At 42.8% G+C, this 19,276-nt stretch overlaps 1 protein-coding gene and 1 pseudogene across 1 annotated transcript in view; one reads left to right on the top strand and one right to left on the bottom strand.

The window, feature by feature from the left end:
• The window catches only part of MAP2K1 (mitogen-activated protein kinase kinase 1), a 108,693-nt gene that overhangs the window by 11,395 nt on the left and 78,022 nt on the right, over positions 1–19,276 (top strand). The window lies entirely within an intron of this gene.
• On the bottom strand, positions 15,504–15,770 carry LOC105510525 (annotated as a pseudogene).

Genomic DNA, 19,276 nt, shown 5'->3' with positions numbered 1-19,276 from the left:
CCGTCTCGGCCTCCCGAAGTGCTGGGATTACAGGCTTGAGCCACCGCGCCCGGCCTCTTTTTTTCTTAACTCCCTCTTTGGAACCTTTTTGCTAGCATTTCTCTATGTGGATATTCCACCACATCCCCCTGAAGTATGAATCAAGCAGTGGTGAATCTTTCTGACACATCGAGAAAACAAATCCAGAGAACACAGAGACTAGGGACAAAATGAGGCAAACCTGAGAAGAAAGCTTAGGGTCCCAGTTTTGTTTCTGTTGTTCACTTCCAGAAACTGCCCGTTTGGAAAAATCGTCCTGGTCTCTTACTGCAACTTGATTGTGTTTTTACTTCATGTCCTGTGCCCTTGTTGCTCAGAAGCCCAAGAGAGCTGTTTGGAGGCTTACATACCTGTTTGCTAAGTTTTCTTCTCCTCCTCCCAAGATGAATAGTGTTTTGTTTTGAAATAGCAGGTGTTTTCTGAATCCCATGAAAGGTCAAATGCTAAAAGTGCTTATCCTGACTCTGATTTCGCTGTGTAACTCTCAGGGGCTTCCTGCTCTGATGTCAGGAAGGGAGTCAGGTTAAGAAGAGGTTACCTGGAGGCTGAAGAAAAAATGGACAAGGTAGAAAGACCTTGAACCCCTCCGTTTGAATAGTTGCCTGCTTAAGGACAATGCTTTAAAATTTTGAATGTATGAATACTTTCTAAAGAAAAAACCTGTAGACATTACATTCTCCAGTTTAACTTTGTTTATTCCATTATATACATTTTTGGATAGCTGAGATCAGTTGATTTTTTCCCGATTTTTACATGTGGACATAATCCTCATTCTTGTCATTTTTATTGGCTGAAGAGTAAAGTCTGATAGGATCTGGCTAAGCAAATGACACTTTGTTGATTATTAGGTGGCCTCCAGATTTTTATTATCTAATGATAGGCTTGTAAATGTTTTTGAGTCCATTTATTTTGTTTTGCTTTTAGATGAATTCATCCACCCGATGAGAGGCAGTGGACCATGCTACCGCTGTTGTTACATATTAACAGAATATGTTTCAAAAAGAGATTGAACCAATTTACAATGTATATTTCAACTGTTTCCTCAAGCTTCATGAGTCTTTTTTTTTTTTTTTTCGGTTTAGTGGTTTTCGATAGTTTAATAGGCAGTATAAGGGCCCCTTTAAAGGTCAGTTTGTTTCCTTTTAATTGTTATATTTTTGAATTGCATCAATTCAGTTTAAACTCATATTTATTGAATGCTTACTGAATGTAAATCACTATTCTGGGAGCTGCAGGTAGGTGACTCAAAGATGAATAACATTATCTCAGCCTTCAAGGATCTTAAAATCTAATATGAGAGTGTAGGGGGAGATTTTTGGAACACAAGAAGGAGGAAACAATGGCTACAGAGTAAGAAAAGTGCCACAGAAAAGCTACAAAGCAAGCACTGTTGGAGCTTGGCCCGAGGAGGGAGTGTGCGCATCCAGGAGGGGAGATGAAGAGAGCCTTCATGGAGGAGATGACATTTGAACTGGGTCTTGAAGGATGGCTAGGATTCCACGGGATGTGGGGGGGGGCGTGGCAGGAAGAGTGCGCGGGATGAGCAACTTCACACAAGTGGGAAAACCTGGGATGTGTAGAGAAGCCAGCAAGTAGTTGAGTGTGACGGGTGCGTCGGTTCGGGTCGAAGGAAATGAAGCTGGAGAGGTAGGCTGAGGTGGTTTTGTGGTTCCAGGCTGAACATTTTGAAAAGTCACATGCAAATTTTTCTTCCTTTCTGATCATTTTTAAGTCTTTCTGAGTAGTTTTTATATGCTTTGTATTTTGAAGTTTTATAAATGATGTGCTTACTACATTGTTCCATTGTGTGTAATGTATTAAGAAAAATACCATTTTTAAATATTGAAAAGCGTGTTTTTTGAATGGGCATTATGTATAGCATACTTTTCGTTAGCAGTTTAACATCTGTCGTCTCTCCACGACTAGCAGGAATATGTGACTTCATAGCCTTTTTCTTCCCCTTATGTGGTTAACTCTTTTTCCCATGTGGAATATGCTCGGTATGAGGTGTATGTCTAAGTTAGTTTTTCTCCACAGTGAATTCTAGTATCTTACTGGAGTTTACTAAACGTGATGCATTTATCCATCTGTTGTATTTTCAGGTTTACCTTGGTCTTTTTGATATTTTTCTCTACTAAAACTTTTTAACCCACTCTTAAGTAGTTTTCAGAGTCGTATATATTTTTTAATTTGATAGGGTTAAGGAAAACTTCAACAATTTTCATGGGATATCTTTCCACTTATTCATGTGTTCCTTTCTCATGTTAGGATATTATAGTTTCTTCTCTATAATTCTCTTGTGTCCTGAGTTAATATTTCAAATACGTAACATTTTGATACTGTTGTAATTGAACATTTTTAAGTTTGTATTTTCCATCTCGACTATGGTTTGTTTTGTATGAACTGGTTATATCTGGCGGCTTTGTTAAATCCACTTACTCTATCTAGTAACGTTTTTTGTTTGAATATACATGCATTTGTAGATTTACTGGTGTCATCCGCAAAACAACTTCTTTGTTTCAATGTGTTAGATATTTTATAGCTGTCTCATCTTGCATTGCTCTCAGTAGCAGTTCTTGTGTCTCAGGGAACACTATTAAGTGTAATGAGGTTTCTCAAGGACCTTCTGGGCCAGGGAATTTTCTCTTCTTTACAAGGAGCTGTGAAAAAAGGAAGCAGCTGCCCAGATTTATAGAAGCAGAGCTTATTAGGGCTGGATGGGACCTAACAGCTTCTCTAGACCTGGGCCTATCATTTGAGAGATAAGGAAACGAGGCCTAGAGAGGTGTGAATTTGCCAGAGTTCACACTGCTGAAGTGGAAGGAGGTGGTTGAGCTTTTACTCTTATTTACCTATGGTACATATTACATACAGTACATGTTTTCATTTGGGAAAGTTACTTGGTTTGACAGTTTTCCAAGTTTACCCAACATTAAATTTTGGTAACTACGCAATATCCTTAAAAATATTATTTTCAAGTAATTATCTGAAACTCTGGAAAAGGTTACCCCTGTATATCACCACTCTCTTAGGTGGTTGAGGGAAAAGAGAATAAAGAAAAGTTGTGGGGTTGGGGCTGGGACAGGGAGGAAAGGGTATTTTAGTCCTTGATCCTTAGTAGGAGGGCCTATTTTTAAGCTTCATAATGTCAGTTTTAAAAGCAGTGGTTTTCAAAATAACCGCAGACGAAAGTCCCCTTGAAATGGATGCCTTTCTGGAATTGACCTATTTTGAGTTTAGCTGTTACCAGAAGGGTTCAGAATCTCGAATGCTCTTAAATGCATTTACTTTTCAGACAAAGTGGAAATTGAGTGCATAATCCACATGGGTTCCAGATTCGGGTTAAATTTAGAAATTTGGGGAGTTGTGGAGAGAAGATAAATTAGTTAATCATTGTTTTATAGGTTTGTCTGAATCCAGGTTAATTCTGTTTCCTTCTTTATTGAATTATAATTTGTATATCCAGGTTTTACAGATTAGATCAGACCCTCACCCCATTTGAGAGTCGACTCAAAGTCAGAATTATTTGTCCCCTTTGCTATTTTCATACCACCCTTTAGTAAACAGTCCTCAAGAATGTCCTTATGTCAGGGAGGGGAGGCCTCAGAAGTTAGCAAGAATTCCAAGCTCACTGTAAACCTTTTGTTTAATGGTTTACTCAAATCCAGATAGAAATTCTACCAAAATGCCAGCCTGTATTTCAGCTCCTCTTTCTTGGAGTCTTTAGGATGGTGGGAAAACAGGCAGAAGAGAGCTGTTTAACATTCCAATAATTATTAATAATAGAAAATTTATTCTGCTAATCAGGCACTCATTTGTGTCCACTGATAAAACTTGGTCATTGGAGCCAAGGAAAGGTACCATTCACTGAAGGAAAGAGCAGTAGATAGTCAGGCATGGTGGTGTGTGCCTGTAGTCCCAGCCACTCGGGGGGCTGAGGCAGGAGAACTACTTGAACTCGGGAGGTGGTGGTTGCAGTGAGCGGAGATCATGCTGCTGCACTCCAGCCTGGGTAATAGAGTGAGACTCTGTCTCAGAAAAGAACAAAACAAACAAACAAAAACAGTGGAACATTGGCTAAGCTCTTAACACATTATATTAATTTAGAGATTGCAACACTTTAATATTTACTGGAGTACTCCTTCTATAAAACAGTCTTTTTTGCCTTGTTTTAGTTTGGTACTAAATGAATGCCGGGTTAGCCATAAAGGTAGCTTGCTGCATTTCTATTTCTTGTGTTCTAAATCACTGAATAATTAAAAAAAAAAAAGTACTAAAGCATTTCCAATTAAAAAGGAAGGTGTAACATATTTATTAGGGGAAGTCAAGGGGAGAGGTGGTGAGGAAAGTACCAGAAACTACCAACAGGTGTTTTGGTTACGTTGCACAAAGAATCAGCTTGATATGCAATCCCTGCGAAGAGTTTATAAATTCCTGAAGGAGGGTGAGAACCGGAGGGGACACAGTGAGCGGAAATGGTGAGCGGAAATCAGTGGTTCCTGAGGCACAGAGGACTTGGGTTACTGGGTTACCGGAGGCTTGCTCCCACCCGCGGACCTGGGAACAATTCCTGAACAAGTTGCTTTCTTGATAGACAAGGATGCATCTGTAGGACCACCTCTGTTAATCTGTAGGGCAATAAGAATTGATCCTACTGCAGGAAGGAGACTAGGATGAAGCCAGAAGACATGGAACTTGTATCCCTAGAGGACACTGTAACTGGAAAAATAGCTACCACTTATGAAGGCCCACCTGGTCTCTTTGCATTCATTATCTTGAATTCGCACTAAAATTCTGCAAAAAGGTCATAGTATTCTATTTTACAAATAAGGAAAATGAAGCTCAGGGAAGTTAAGTAATTTCATAAGGTTGCACAATTAGTAGGTGGTGGAGCTAAGTTTAGACCCAGGTCTGTCCTACTGTGATATGCATGCTTTTTCCACATGGCCCTCTCAAGACTGTGTAAAATGCCAGAGGTCTTTCTGGAGCTTCACTTCCCAAAATTGCTACATTTAAATTAATTAAAAGTTGAAAAATCAGTTCCTAAGTTGCACTACCCACATTTCGAGGGCTCAGTGGCCATGTGTGGCTAGTGGCTACTATATTGGACAGCACAGGTTAGAATGCTTTCATCATTGCAGAAAGTTCTATTAGTGCTGGTCTAGAGGTCATTCAGTTTTGCCCCTGTATTTAATTTTTTCTCCTTTTATTCCACAGAGGAGAAAATGAGGGACAAAGAAAGGAAGTAACATTCAGCATCAGACATCTAATTAATCCAGTTTTTTGGACTGGTTGCCTGTTAGATTTTCCCATGCCCCACATTCTTCCCTTAAGAAAATGAACAGAATGGAAATGTGAGAAATGGAGTGACTCCCCTACTCTTCCAGCTTTGCCTGGCCTTTAAACTAGATTCTTTCTCCCAAAGAATCCTGCATTTTACCAAGTTCAAAGGGCATGTCCGGATTAGTTTCCCCGAAGGAAATGAAAGATGTTTGTTGGAAAGGAATTCCATTCTTAATGTATGAAATAGCACTTGGATTCCCTCTGGTTCTTTCTCTGACTTCCTACCAAGTGCTTTGTAATTGAACTTGCAGCTGCTAACCATTTGTCTTCCAAAGGAGACCAACTTCAAAACAGTTCAAATGACAGAGGGATGTATACTTTGAATGCAAGCAGCTGCCTGTTATCTGCTATTGATTCAAATGGCATTTGTGTTAGGGTCAAACAGATTTAGATTATGGCCAAAATTACAACAATAGATTTCTAACTTGTATGTTAAGAATAAGATGTATTAACAGTCGTCAAACTGATGTTTAGTGTTTAACTCATATGTACCAGGCACTGGGTTGCAAGATGAACTAAAGAGACTTTTGCTGAAATGGGAAAGGATGTCGTGTTATGGACAAGTCGAATGCATTTTAAATTCCTGTCTGAATTATATTGCTGGTATTTGCCATCCGTGTAACTTCCTATTTAGCCTTGAAATTCAGTAAAAGCCTTAGTGTGGATCATACTTCATAGCTCTGAAGTAAAGTGAGGAGTCATGTGCAAATGTCCCTTTAGTAGATGCTATTAAAAGGCATTTAAATTATACACTCCAGTGTCTAAATGACAGTCTGAAGTGTATGTGTGTTTGGAGGATGGGCAAGTGGGAGCAAAATGAGGCATTATGCTGGGGCGATTGATATTTTTAGGAAGCCTAAATGTAATGTTTGATTTCAGTATAACTAACAGACTCATGGTTTAGAAAAGTTGTCTATCAAAAACTGAGAAATTGAGGTTTTGGTTTCTTCTCAAAGAAATGTTCAAGTCATGTGCATGAGTATGCTCGGAGAGATTAAAAATGGGGAGAAATTGGAATGGTGGCAAGATATCCAGGAAAGTGCCTGTCTTCTCTGAGAGTTGAAGGGCAGGAGTGGAAAGGACTTTAAAGATGGTGGCAACAGGCCGGGTGTGGTGGCTCACGCCTGTAATCCCAGCACTTTGGGAGGCTGAGGCAGGCAGATTGCCTGAGGTCCGGAATTTGAGACCAGCCTGACCAACATGGAGAAACCCTGTCTCTACTAAAAGTGCAAAACATTAGCCGGGCATGGTGGTCCATGCCTGTAATCCCAGCTACTTGGGAGGCTGAGGCAGGAGAATCGATTGTGCCATTGCACTCCAGCCCGGGCAACAAGAGTGAAACTCCATCTCAAAAAACAAAAAAAAAAGATGGTGGCAACAGCTGGAAGGGGTCCCCAGGAGCTCTGACACCTGGCTTTTCTTTTTTTTTTGTTTGAGACGGAGTCTCCCTTTGTCGCCCAGGCTGGAGTGCAGTGGCCGGATCTCAGCTCACTGCAAGCTCCGCCTCCCGGGTTTACGCCATTCTGCCTTAGCCTCCGGAGTAGCTGGGACTACAGGCGCCTGCCACCTCACCCGGCTAGTTTTTTGTATTTTTAGTAGAGACGGGGTTTCACTGTGTTAGCCAGGATGGTCTCGATCTCCTGACCTTGTGATCCGCCCGTCTCGGCCTCCCAAAGTGCTGGGATTACAGGCTTGAGCCACTGCGCCCGGCCGACAACTGGCTTTTCTAACTGCCTAACATAACGGGGTTGGGGAGCAGAGCATCCAGAGGACTCTGTGTATTGTTTTGTGGCATGGTGTCTAACTTCTAGAAAGTTGGGAATACGCTTCTGAGAGTTTTGGAGTCAACAGGCTCGAATGCAGGATGATCAAAAGAAGATGGCTATTACTCTGAGTGGTGCTGGTTTTGGGGGCCAGCAGTGCAGCGAAAAGCCCAATTTCCCAATCCTATTTTGAATGTTTCTACCCCCAACAAGCATTTCATTTGACTCCAGAGACTAGCCACTCTTCAGAGGGTCTAAAAGTCTTCAGGCTTCAGAATTTTTAGGCTATAGTGCTTTGGAATAACAGTGCCTTGTGTAGAAAAGTGTGAGATCTGAGCTCTTTTCCTGTGAACCTGTTAAGTCACTGCATTACCAACTCTGTGCCTCAGATTTTTTCTCTTCAAAGTAGGGGTGATGGTAATGACTTCCTACCTTTCAGGGTTTATATATGAGCTCCACATAGTTTCATGGGCTACCACCCAGCATACTTTCAAGCAAGTAGATAGTAAGAATTTTACATTTTATTGTTAAGAGGAATCTTGGATGTCTTCCGTTGTAACCTTATCTTGAATCCAGGGCTACAAAGAAGGGTTAAGGCTAGACGTGGCTCATGCCTGTAGTTCCAGCTACTTACAAAGCTGAGGCGGGAGGATTACTTGAGCCCAGAAGGTTGAGGCTGCAGCAAGCTGTGGTAGTGCCACTACACCCCAGCCTGGGCAACAGAGCAAGACCCTGTCTCTTAAAAACAAAAGAAAAAGAAAACCAAAGAAAGGTTAAGAGAAGTTGGCTATGTCACACAGTATATTTGGAATTCTGTGACTTCTGAGTAACATAACCTGAAGGCTGTATGGCACAGTGGAAAGGCTTTGTAGCCAGCAGACTTTGAGTTTGAATTCTGACCCTGCCTTACTATGTCTGTCTTGTGCAAGTGCTTTTACATCCTTGAGTCTGTTCCCACATCTGTAAAATGGGCATAATAACACTTATCCAACAGAAAGGATTCATAGATACTCTGTGTGTAAACTGCTTTTTGTGATTAACAGGACTAATGGTAACAGCCATGATTAGATCCCTAGCACAGGTTGCTTACTTTCTGTCAGGTGAGGAGAGAGAATTCTCAGCTCCCAAAGAACTTCCAGTGACAGGGCTCTTCAGCTGCTCTTTATCCAACACTTAGAATAGAGGCAACACCGGGCATGCTTGCAATTTTTTAGGATGTGCAGGAAGCAGAAGAATTATTTTCAGTGAAACAGGAGTCTGCAGAAGGTGCCTTAGGAAACAACTGCCACACAGTACATCCCAATATAGACTCCTCCCAGCTTCTCTAGGACAGCCATCTGCCTGACAGGCCCCATCCAGGTAAGCCCAACTTTCTTCTCCCAAGAGTTTCAGGAGGATTTCCTGATGTTTGTGTGTGTGGGTGGTATGGGGTTGTGTTGGGGGTTGAAGAGGGGTGTTAATTTGGGATGAGTAGTCACTGGCTTTTGGTGGCATACTGGAAGGTAACACTCCTGTGGCTGAAGCCAGATGTTGGGGATCGGCGCATGGTTCATCCAGACATCTTCCTCAGTGGGTCCTGGCCTCTGCTCATACTGTGTCTTCTACTGGGGATTCCCTTCTCCACCTCCAATATACGTATATTGAAATCTTCATCTTATGTCAAAGATTAACTTGGAGGTCATGTCTTCTGTAAATCCATCACAGACCTCTCCTCCACTCCATCCAGGCAGTGGTCATCTGCTCCACCCTCCGGAGCACTGTACATATTCCGTCACACTTCAGTTACTTATGTAATTGTCTAGTCAGCAGAAGATACTCCTCTCCAAAGGGCAAGGCTTTGCTAACTCCTGTGAAGCCTGGCTTTGAGTTTATGAGGGGTGATTCTTGTCAGTTTATAATTTTTTGGCACAAGAGGGTCACAATGTTGGTGGTAACCGTAGCATCTGTCCTAGGAGGCTCTGTATGCTCTTCATTGTTCATACATCCATTTATTTCTTCACTCAGCCACATGAGGCATGTGGGATGTATGTTGTCTCTGCTTGACACGTGAAGAAACTGATTCTGGTTAAAGGACTTGTACCTGCCATACAGGCAGCTAAGAGTGCCTATAGTCCTTTGTATTGCCTTTTCAGCCAACAGCCCCGTCCCAGCCCAAAGAAGGAAACATTTGGGGAACACATACTGGTGATGACATCTTCCCTATTCTGTGGCGTTCTCTTAGCCTTATGCCTGGCACAGAGGGAGGCTCTGGGAATGTTTGGGCCGGATGGATCTGGGAGCCTCATTTGCATGCCAAGCTGCATACTTATCCCTAGCAAATGCTGCTCTCTTTGATGGATATGTGACATGGGTGGCTGAATTTACATGGCACCTGGTGGCTTCTCACACTCCTCCGCCACGCCTCTGGGGACTAGGATAGGACAGATGGCCACAGACAGGATTCTCAGCTCTGCAAATCACATTTGGGAAAAAGTTAAGTTTGTGCAATAACACAATTTTGGTAACATGGTTTCATGCTGCTGGTAAATTCTGTAACACTCTCTGGATAAATCACACTTCAGTAGAACTCACTTGGGAACAGAGTTTAATTTCACTGTAGGTGGCTGTGATTCCCACCCACCAGTCTTCCCACCCCCGCTAATATATCTAGGCTGATAAGGTGAATGCTGTGCTAATAAGCAGGCTATTTCTGGGCCCAGGATAGAATTACATTATGTTATTTATTTATTTATTTTTCTGTATATTTTTCAATTCACAGACCCTTTGAAAGAAGAATTACATTACGTTAATCATTGTTTCCCCATCAACACCTTTAATTCCTTCTCTTCAGAGTATAGCCACTTGTCCTTAAAATGAAAAGATCTTGATAGTTCAACTTCCTGTATGTATATATGAAGAGGTTGAGGCCCAGAGAGACTGGGCAGCCTACTCAGTTGTCAGATGGCTGGTGAAGACCTGCATCTGGACCCGTCGACTTCTCTCCTGTGCAGGGCCCTTGTTTTTTGCCCTGCCCTACTGCTTACCCTTGTCTTCTGTCTTAGAACTAGGGGAGAGTCTATAGCATGTTTGAAATGAGTGAGAGTGAATACTTGTTCATTGTTAAAGGACCCCAACATAGAACTAATTTCCTGTTAACCCTTACATTTTCTCTTGACATATCTTTGGTGAGGACCTAAGGCTTGACAGATTTCTGTACAGTGACATGCAGTCCTAGGGGTTAACTCTGTGTGGGTTTGAGCAATAGGATTTAACTTTTAGGAAAAAGAAAAAAGAAGGTCGATAAGTGTATTTGGAGAGAGAGAAAAAATAGTTAATTTTTCTCTTAACAGTTAATCTGAAATGATAATGTAATTGTGCCTTTTGGCTCTAAAATCACCATATTTTGATACATAAGCCAAAGGCAGGTATCCAGACTGCTGAAGATTATTAAAATGTAACAATAGGTCCAAGTCTAGGACTTGAAAAAATTTCTCATTTGTCAAAGAAGTTCCAGTATTCTACATTATCTTGCTAATGAATTTGGGGAGCCTTGGGAGCTCAGCAACTGGTATGCCATCGACAGGTTTGCGGTCCTCTCTGGTCTGGGGTAGGTCTTAAGTGGGAACTTCTGGGAGGGACACACATACAGTCCAGTGAGACTATGCATGAACTACTCAGGAGACAGATCACTTGGCAGGAATGAGGCGATCTTTGTTCATATCTGTTCTGCTTTACCAGCGACATTTATAAGCGTCTACAGATGAAGAGTTCAGCCTTGATGTCCCATCTCTCGCCCAGGCCTGCCATGTACTAGTTGATCAGTAAAAGTGGAATGAATGAAAGCCAGTGCTTTCATTCCCAGTAAACTAGCACTGGGACAGAAGTTTTGTTGAGTTGAATTTCCATCAATATCAAATGCAACGTTAATGTGCATTGAGTTTCTTGGTTACTATTCTTGAGTCCTCTTTTTTTTGGTCCTTTTTGACTGATTAAGGAAGGCTGGACTGGTTGGAACCCCTAGATGCAACCAAGAAATGCGACTCCTGCCTGGATTGTTGTAGGTAGAGTGCTTAATATGGGGCCTGGTGTGAAGGAAGTTGGGAATATTATCTGGTCAACTAGAGTTTAGTTACTAGGTTGTAAATGACTATGGTGGGTATGGATGTCATGAATATACTAGGGTCTGAGGGTCTGAAACAGTTAAAGCTCCTCTCAGAATAGCCCAGGCAGCTCCCAGGAAGCTTCTTAGGCAGGATGTGGCAAACCAGTGGGTAAATGAGAGCCCTTCTCCTCTGGAAGAAAAGGAAGTAGGTGGGGAGAAGTGAAGAGGAAGAGCTTGGTAGACAAATCTTTTTATCTGCTTTTTTAAATGCCAGGCAGACCCTGCAGATTTTTGACCTAAAGTGACCAAAGTCCTAAGAATGCCAGTAATACTGGTTTTGCTCTTACCTTTTCCCTGCAGCTAAGAACTCAAGTTTAGGATCCTTTAGAGTGTTTTTCAATAGATTTTGTTTTCTTTTTTTTTTTTTTTTTGAGACGGAGTCTCACTCTGTCGCCCGGGCTGGAGTGCAGTGGCCGGATCTCAGCTCACTGCAAGCTCCGCCTCCCGGGTTCACGCCATTCTCCTGCCTCAGCCTCCAGAGTAGCTGGGACTACAGGCGCCCACCACCTCGCCCGGCTAGATTTTTGTATTTTTTTTAGTAGAGACGGGGTTTCACCGTGTTAGCCAGGATGGTCTCGATCTCCTGACCTCGTGATCCGCCTGTCTCGGCCTCCCAAAGTGTTGGGATTACAGGCTTGAGCCACCGCGCCCAGCCTAGATTTTGTTTTCTAACTTTGATCATTGGTGTATTCTTTAGTGTACTTTCAAGATTCACAGTGAATGTGGTATCATCCAAAATCACATTCTTTTCTAACCAAGGATAAGTCAGAAGAAAAGATATATATCTATATCTATTAGAAAAGTATCTCTTTAATGTGTTTACCTATTTACTCATTTTAAAACACATTCTCACCCATTCTCTGTCCAGGTGCTCATAACAGTCCCTTGTGATACAGGACAAGAGTGTGCTTCCATTTAAGGCAGGAGAGAAATCTTGCCCATGGTCAGATGACCAGTTACCAGCAGCGTTAATAGAGGGCTCCAGACCCTCTAACTTCAAGTTCAGGGTTGCTTCCACAATTTTGGTTCTTTTTGTTAAGAGTATAGTTTATACATTGGAGACAAATTATTATTATTATTATTATTATTATTTTTTGAGATGGAGTCTTGCTCTGTCGCCCAGGCTGGAGTACAGTGGCCGGATCTCAGCTCACTGCAAGCTCCACCTCCCGGGTTCAGGCCATTCTCCTGCCTCAGCCTCCCGAGTAGCTGGGACTACAGGCATTCGCCACCTCGCCCGGCTAGTTTTTTTGTATTTTTAGTAGAGACGGGGTTTCACCATGTTAGCCAGGATGGTCTCGATCTCCTGACCTCATGATCCGCCCGTCTCGGCCTCCCAAAGTGCTAGGATTACAGGCTTGAGCCACCGTGCCCGTCCTGGAGACAAATTATTGATGGAGGCTGCAATTTTGCAAATAAAAATAGCCTTCAAAAATCCAGTAAGTATATATGAAATGAAATTAGTGAACTGAATTTGGTGAGCTTTGGTGTTGCTGTAAAAGCAACTATCCTTTGTAAACTTATTGCATAGATAATAATGCAAACCAGTGTTGTGTTTAGGAATCAGTTTCAGGACTACGGTTTGATATGTGGAAACACCTCTGCCTTTGCTATGGGCTGGTAGATGTAATGGGCTGGACTTGGCTGTACTGTGAAAGGCTTCTTTGAGCTGATTCTTTGACCAGGTAGTGAAAGCATTAAGCACCTAAAAACGAAGTCTTCAGGAGGCTTCCAAGGATGTGGAAAGCTGAACTCAGCAATTTGTAGACTTCAGTTTTCTGGACAGCTCTTCTACTCAAGGAAGCTAGTATCTCCTGCATTTGTGTAGCTCTTGACTCCATTTCTTTGAAGGTTTCAAATGATAATTTTTACATTTACCCAGGTGTTTGCCTGAGCACATAAGTGGTGATTTGGCCCAAAAGCTGCATACTTAGATTGCATCCTGGTCACACTGATCTCTTACATGCATTTTAGATATTTAAATATTAAAACAAATATTCTTATGGCAATTTGTGTTTGTTTTGAGATGGGGTCTTGCTGTATTGCCCAGACTGGAGCGCAGTGGCTATTCACAGGTGCAGTCATAGTGCACTGCAGCCTCAAACTCCTGGCTTCCAGCCATCCTTACACCTCAGCCTCCTGAGCAGCTGGGACTACAGGCACGTGCCACTGTGCCTGGCCCTTGTGGCAATTTTATTTATTATTATTATTATTATTTTGACAGAGTCTTGCTCTGTTGCCCAGGCTGGAGTGCAATGGCATGCACTCTGGTTGGCTCACTGCAACCTCCTCCCGGGTTCAAGCAATTCTTGTGCCTCAGCTCTCAAGTAGCTGGGACTACAGGCACCCGCCACCACGCCCAGCTAATTTTTGTATTTTTAGTAGAGACGGTTTCACCATGTTGGCCAGGCTGGCCTTGAACTCCTGACCTCAAGTGATCCACCTGCCACGGCCTCCCAAAGTACTGGGATTACAGGCATGAGCCACCATGCCCAGCCCCTTGTGGCAATTTTTAGAAGCTAGGATGTCAAGCTGCTCTTTGCTCAACCCTAAATGTCCTGAAGCATTCTGGGCTGGTGTCTAGTACCGTCTTGATCCTAAGGGAATAAGCTTGACTCTTCTCTTCTTGGTGCTTCAGCACTGCATTTTCCTCAGTGGGATTGGAACAAGCATTAAAGCAAAACAAAAAATTGTAAATGAGACTTAGGGCAACTAACCTGCTCTAGCCAGAGTAAAAAATTTGTTGATGTTTAAAGTTCTCTGACCTCCCTGTGTCTACTTGTTCATAATACTAAAACAAATTATGAACTTTAGTAACAAGAAAAAAGATAATGGCAGATTTCACACAGCTAAAAATATTACAGGAATTCAGCAACCTCAGAAATATTTCTCACGGCAGATTCTCATCCATTTCTGTATTGTACGCTTTTTTGTTTGTTTGTTTATTGTATACCTCACACTGGGTTAGATTCAAGTTTGGGGGTACTTCCAGCTTAATTGAGGATATGAGCATGTAATTGCAAGGCATTGTGACACATGCTCTCACTCTGGTGTGTGATACAGCACAGGCTATGGGAACTCAAAGGGTGAGTGACTTCTGCTGTTTTGAGGAGTGAAGGACTGTATCCCTAAAGCAGGCATCTGGGCCTGTCTTGGGTTTTTTGGGTCTTCTCTTCTGTTATTTTTTTCTTTCTTTCTTTCTTTTTTTTTTGTAACCTTATTTATGATGAAGGGACCTTTTTTTTTTTTTAAATTATGTACACTTGCACTTTGATAGCCTCTGCATTCCTGGCTCTTGTCATCATCTTAGACTTGTGAACCTGCCTCAGGTCTCTGTTAGGAGTTTCTGGCCTATCTGGTCAGCCACATACTGAGTAGCTCCACATGTAGAGCCTGCAGGGTATATCTCCAACTCACCTTGTCCAGAAAATAATCCTCTTGTCACCTGTGATGACTTCTGATGCTAACTACCCAGAGTCAGGCAGACCTCATAGGTTAAATGCACAGTCCTCTGTAAGACTGCCCTTCATAAGACTGTTACAGTCTTAGGGGTTTCCTGACCACATACACCTCTGTTGAACTGGCTGCACATTGGAGGGTTTTCACTATCCTCTCATTCACTTCCATAGTTTGCTAGAGCAATTCACAGAACTCAGGAATGCACTGTATTTCTGATTACAATTTTATTATAGCAAAAGGGGTACAAATCAGGAGCAGCCAAAAGAAGAGGCATATAGGATGAGGCCGAGGAGGGTCCCAGATGTAAAGTTTCTGGTGTCCTCACCTCATGGAATCAGGGCACAGTAACTCTCCTAGTACATTGATGTGTAACAATATGCATAGAGTATTGTTAACCAGGGAAGCTCACCTGAGCTTCAGTGTCCAGAGTTTTTATTGGGGTCTCATAACATAGGCATGGTTGGTTGAATCGTTGGTCGTGTGATTGAACTCATTCTCTAGCCCCTTTACTCACTGCAGGTTAGACTGTATTACATGGCTCAGAGCCCCAGCCTTGTAGTCACATGATTGGTCTTTCTGGTATGGCCAGCCCCCATCCTGTGTCTTTTCTTTCTTTTTTTTTTCCCCAGTCATCTTTTATTTGGAGGTTAATTCCCATTAGGATATGAAAGGATTCAGCAGCGACAGAGATTGCATTCCTTATGGAGGGGCTTGGGCCAAGAAGGTCATGGTGGGGAGTGTAGAGCATGCCCTCTTCTTCAGTGGTGCTTGCATAGCCACCTGTGCTTGAGCTCCTTGTAGAAAAGGCAGTAGCTGAAGAGTCCATAGCCTGCCAGCATGATGGTAACCCCTGAGATGCTCCCCTTCTTCATGTTGATGTAATACTTGTAGTACCGGTAGTAACCTCTTCAAAGTGCTCCGATAGTGCCACCATTGCTGAAGTCCTGCATCAAGATCCAGCTTGGCAGCTCCCCTAGTTTGACCTCCAGAAGTTTCTTGTCCTTCACTGGTACGACGGATGCCATCTTGGAGTCCTGGTGTCCATTGTCCCTGTGTCATCTTTTTAAGCAAACTGGGGGCCCACGTTGAGTCACCTTATTGGCATAAACTATCAGGGCCCACTGTGAATAACAAAGATACTCCTATTACTCGAGAAATTCCAAAGATTTAGAGGTTACCTCCAGAAACTAGGGACAAAGGCCAGCCAAATTATTTATTATACGACATCCTCCTAACCCCCAAAGCTATCTAGTCCTCATTTTTGTGATGTGGTAAATGAGGTCCCCCTGGATGCCCAGCCAGAAACCTGGAATCACTCTCAACTCCTCCCTCTCTCCCCCCATATCCAGATCATCGCCCAGTCTTGCCAACTCTCCCTTCAGTTTCTGTCCCCGCTCTTTATTGCCTGGTTACTGTGGTGTTCCAACTCTCATCTTGTCTTGTTTTCCTTGTTGCCTTCAAGCTGACTTCCCTGGCTTGACTCTCCCATTTCTAAGTTGCCAGACTCTTGGTTCCAAAATATAAAACTGATCTTGTCACTTTCTTTAGAATTTGCTGTTGCAGAACAATATGTGTATTATAATTCCATTTTCATTAAACAAAACGTACTATATTCACTGTAAATGTATTTCAAAGAAATCTAGAAGTGTATATATTCTACAGTGTTAACAGTAGTTATCTGAGGGAAGGTGAAACATAGAGTTTTACTTGATACATTTCTAGACTGGTTGGATTTTTTTGTAATGAGCACACATTAGTTTTTTTAGGCCTGATAATATTATAGAAGTCAAATTACAGAAGTCACTCTAGCTCCCCACTCGCCTTCTAAACCTAATTCTTTAGCATGGTGTGCTGTGCCCTTCACGGTCTAGCTCAGTTTACCTGCAGCCCCATCTCGTCACTCACCTGGATGCATGCACTCTTTGGCCACTTGGAATGGCTTGTAGTGTTCAGTGCCATTTTGCACATGCTGATCCCTAAGCCTGGTTTGCGTTTCTCTTCTATCTGCTCTGAACACTGATATTCTCAGGATTAAATGTGGGGATTACATTTTCTGAGCTTCACTTCCCCTCCCTTATCTTAGATGTAATTAGGGAGTTTTTCTGTATGTTCCCCTAGCCCCCCTTGCCTACCTTGCTTTTAGCATTTTGACCTACCCTACCCTGTAGGTTGTTGCTATACTTGTTAGTATCCTTTCCTATGTTTGGCTTACATTGTGATACACACACCCCCACAATTCCCCCCAAACACACACACACACCCACACACTCACCTTTCAGACTGCCTTGTGAGGGCAGGGATCTCGTCTTCATAACCTAGCCTCTAGAGTACATAGTGCTTGTCATGGAGTAGACGCTCCATAGTAAATCTGCATTGTATTTTCACAGCTGTAGGCATAAATGGATGTAACCCAGAGAGCCACTCAAGTTCCCTATCCCATGCCCTTTTCTAGATTAGAGCACTCCCCGAGGTTTAGATTCTCATGGTCAGTTCTGCTGTGGGACTCACATTTCCCTTTCTGTGTTTTTTCTCTTCTTTTTGCTCTGTTCTTGAACTAACTTGGAATTGGGCCCCTTTTCCTTGGTTTCCACTAAACAACAGTGAGAACAAAATATACACAAAGCTATTTGTGTGCACAGCAGATTGGACTTGGAAGGTCTGGGGAGGGGAGGGTGTATTATATTACAGCAATACAGGTAACTTAAAATCTAATGGTATTAGGTGTCTTTGGTCTTAAATGACCTTTGCTACCCTGCCATGGTACCTCCTTTCCTTCTGCTCTTGCTGCTTTTAACGAGTCCCCAAACAAGCTTTTCTCATTTTATTTTGCAACATAATTCAGCTCTCCAGCTTCACCTCTACGTACTGTTCAGGCCTGCTTCTGCCCACCCCAAGGCTCAGGAGCAGGCCCTTCTAAACTATGGGCAAGCTTTCTGGCCCTCTAGCACAGTCAGATCCCACTGTGAACAGGTATTGTTAGCCCAAAGACTTATTTCCCCACCCCACATCTTTTTTCAGAAGACAGAAGCAAGCACTATCAGCTTTGGTTTTAATTAAGTTTCTTTCTGTGATATTACTTCTAGGTAGCTTTTGACTTTACTAGGCCAACTGCTGTTAATTTGATGGTCTAACTAATAGTTTTCTACCCCTAGTTTAACATGTTGAATGTTGACCAGGTGCAGTGGCTCACACTTGTAATCCCAGCACTTTGGGAGGGTTAGGTGGGTGGATCGCTTGATCCCTAGAAATATGAGACCAACCTGGGCAACATGGTGAAACCCTGTTTCTACAAAAAATTACAAAAATCAGCCAGGCATGGTGGTGCGTGCCTGTAGTCCAGTTACTTGAGAAACTGAGGTGGGAGGGAGGATCTCCTGTGCCCAGGAGATCGAGGCTGCAGTGAGCCATGATTGCACCACTGCGCTCCAGTCTGCGCAACAAAGTGAGACCCTGTCTCAAAAAAACAAAAAACAAATGCTTCAGTGAGCACCTGTATTGACTTCCAGTCCTGATCCTGAAATCAGGATTCCCTGAAGGTTGTTGGAAAGTGATCTGGGGGTAGGGTTTTTCCCAGAGGTGATGTGTGCTCAGTGATGAGATTTGCTGACCCTCCTGTGTGTATTTGGGCAGAGAGAAGGGTCCAGCTGTAACAAACAGCTGTTCTTGTATATAAGGGGGAAGCAAGTCTGGAGAATTGACGATTTCTCCTGTGGACTAGAATTGGAGACATATTTTGAGTGCTGTATTTCATCTGACTGTATCTTCCTGCCCTTAGGTATGCTTCTGGGCACTGGCTACTGAGCTTTTGCCTTGGGGACTCGACCATCCTTATGGTTCTGTTAAAGGTGGAGGGTGTCCAGGTTCATGGCATCTTGAACAAAGAGTTGGACAAAATGCACAAAGCAAGGAAGGGACGAAGGGATTTATTGAAAATGAAAGTACCCTCCACAATGTGGGAGCAGTCCCAAGCCTAAGAGCTCAAAAGGCCCCGGTGCAGAGTTTTTGGGAATTTAAATACCCCCTAGAGGATTCCATTTGTTACTTTGGGTACACTGTATGTAAATGGAGAGGTTGAAGTAAAGTTACAAAGTCATTTGCGGCTAATGACCTATGGAGAGGATATTTCCTGTTACAGCTGAAGTGTGAATTGGCCTTATGTTCCCTACCTCCAGACCCTATTTTCCTGCCTCAGCTCTGAGTTACGAGGTTTAACTGATTGGGTCACACTGGATCCTGACCTTCTCCCTCATTGAAGAGCAAACTGCATTCCTGATTAATAGACCAGCATGGGCAATTATTATACAGGAAGTTTTGAAAAAGGTCTTTTTCTTTTTTTAAATTTATTTAAACTATTTTTTCCTCGTTATGACTGGAAGGATAAAAGATGTTTTTCTGTATCAGCTTCTCGAGAACAGGGAATGGATAATGTCTAATACGTCATCTTTCTAAGGCCATAGCCAGCTTGTCCTTCCAGTAACAGCCAGCCCCACTGTTCAGTGGCCACCACCAGACCCAGGGCTCCCTTTGTCTT

The sequence above is a fragment of the Colobus angolensis genome, unplaced genomic scaffold (assembly GCF_000951035.1).
Source record: "Colobus angolensis palliatus isolate OR3802 unplaced genomic scaffold, Cang.pa_1.0 Scaffold19, whole genome shotgun sequence".
Taxonomy (NCBI): Eukaryota; Metazoa; Chordata; class Mammalia; order Primates; family Cercopithecidae; genus Colobus; species Colobus angolensis.
The sequence above is the reverse complement of the archived record's forward strand: the minus strand, read 5'-3'. Positions and strand labels throughout refer to the sequence as shown.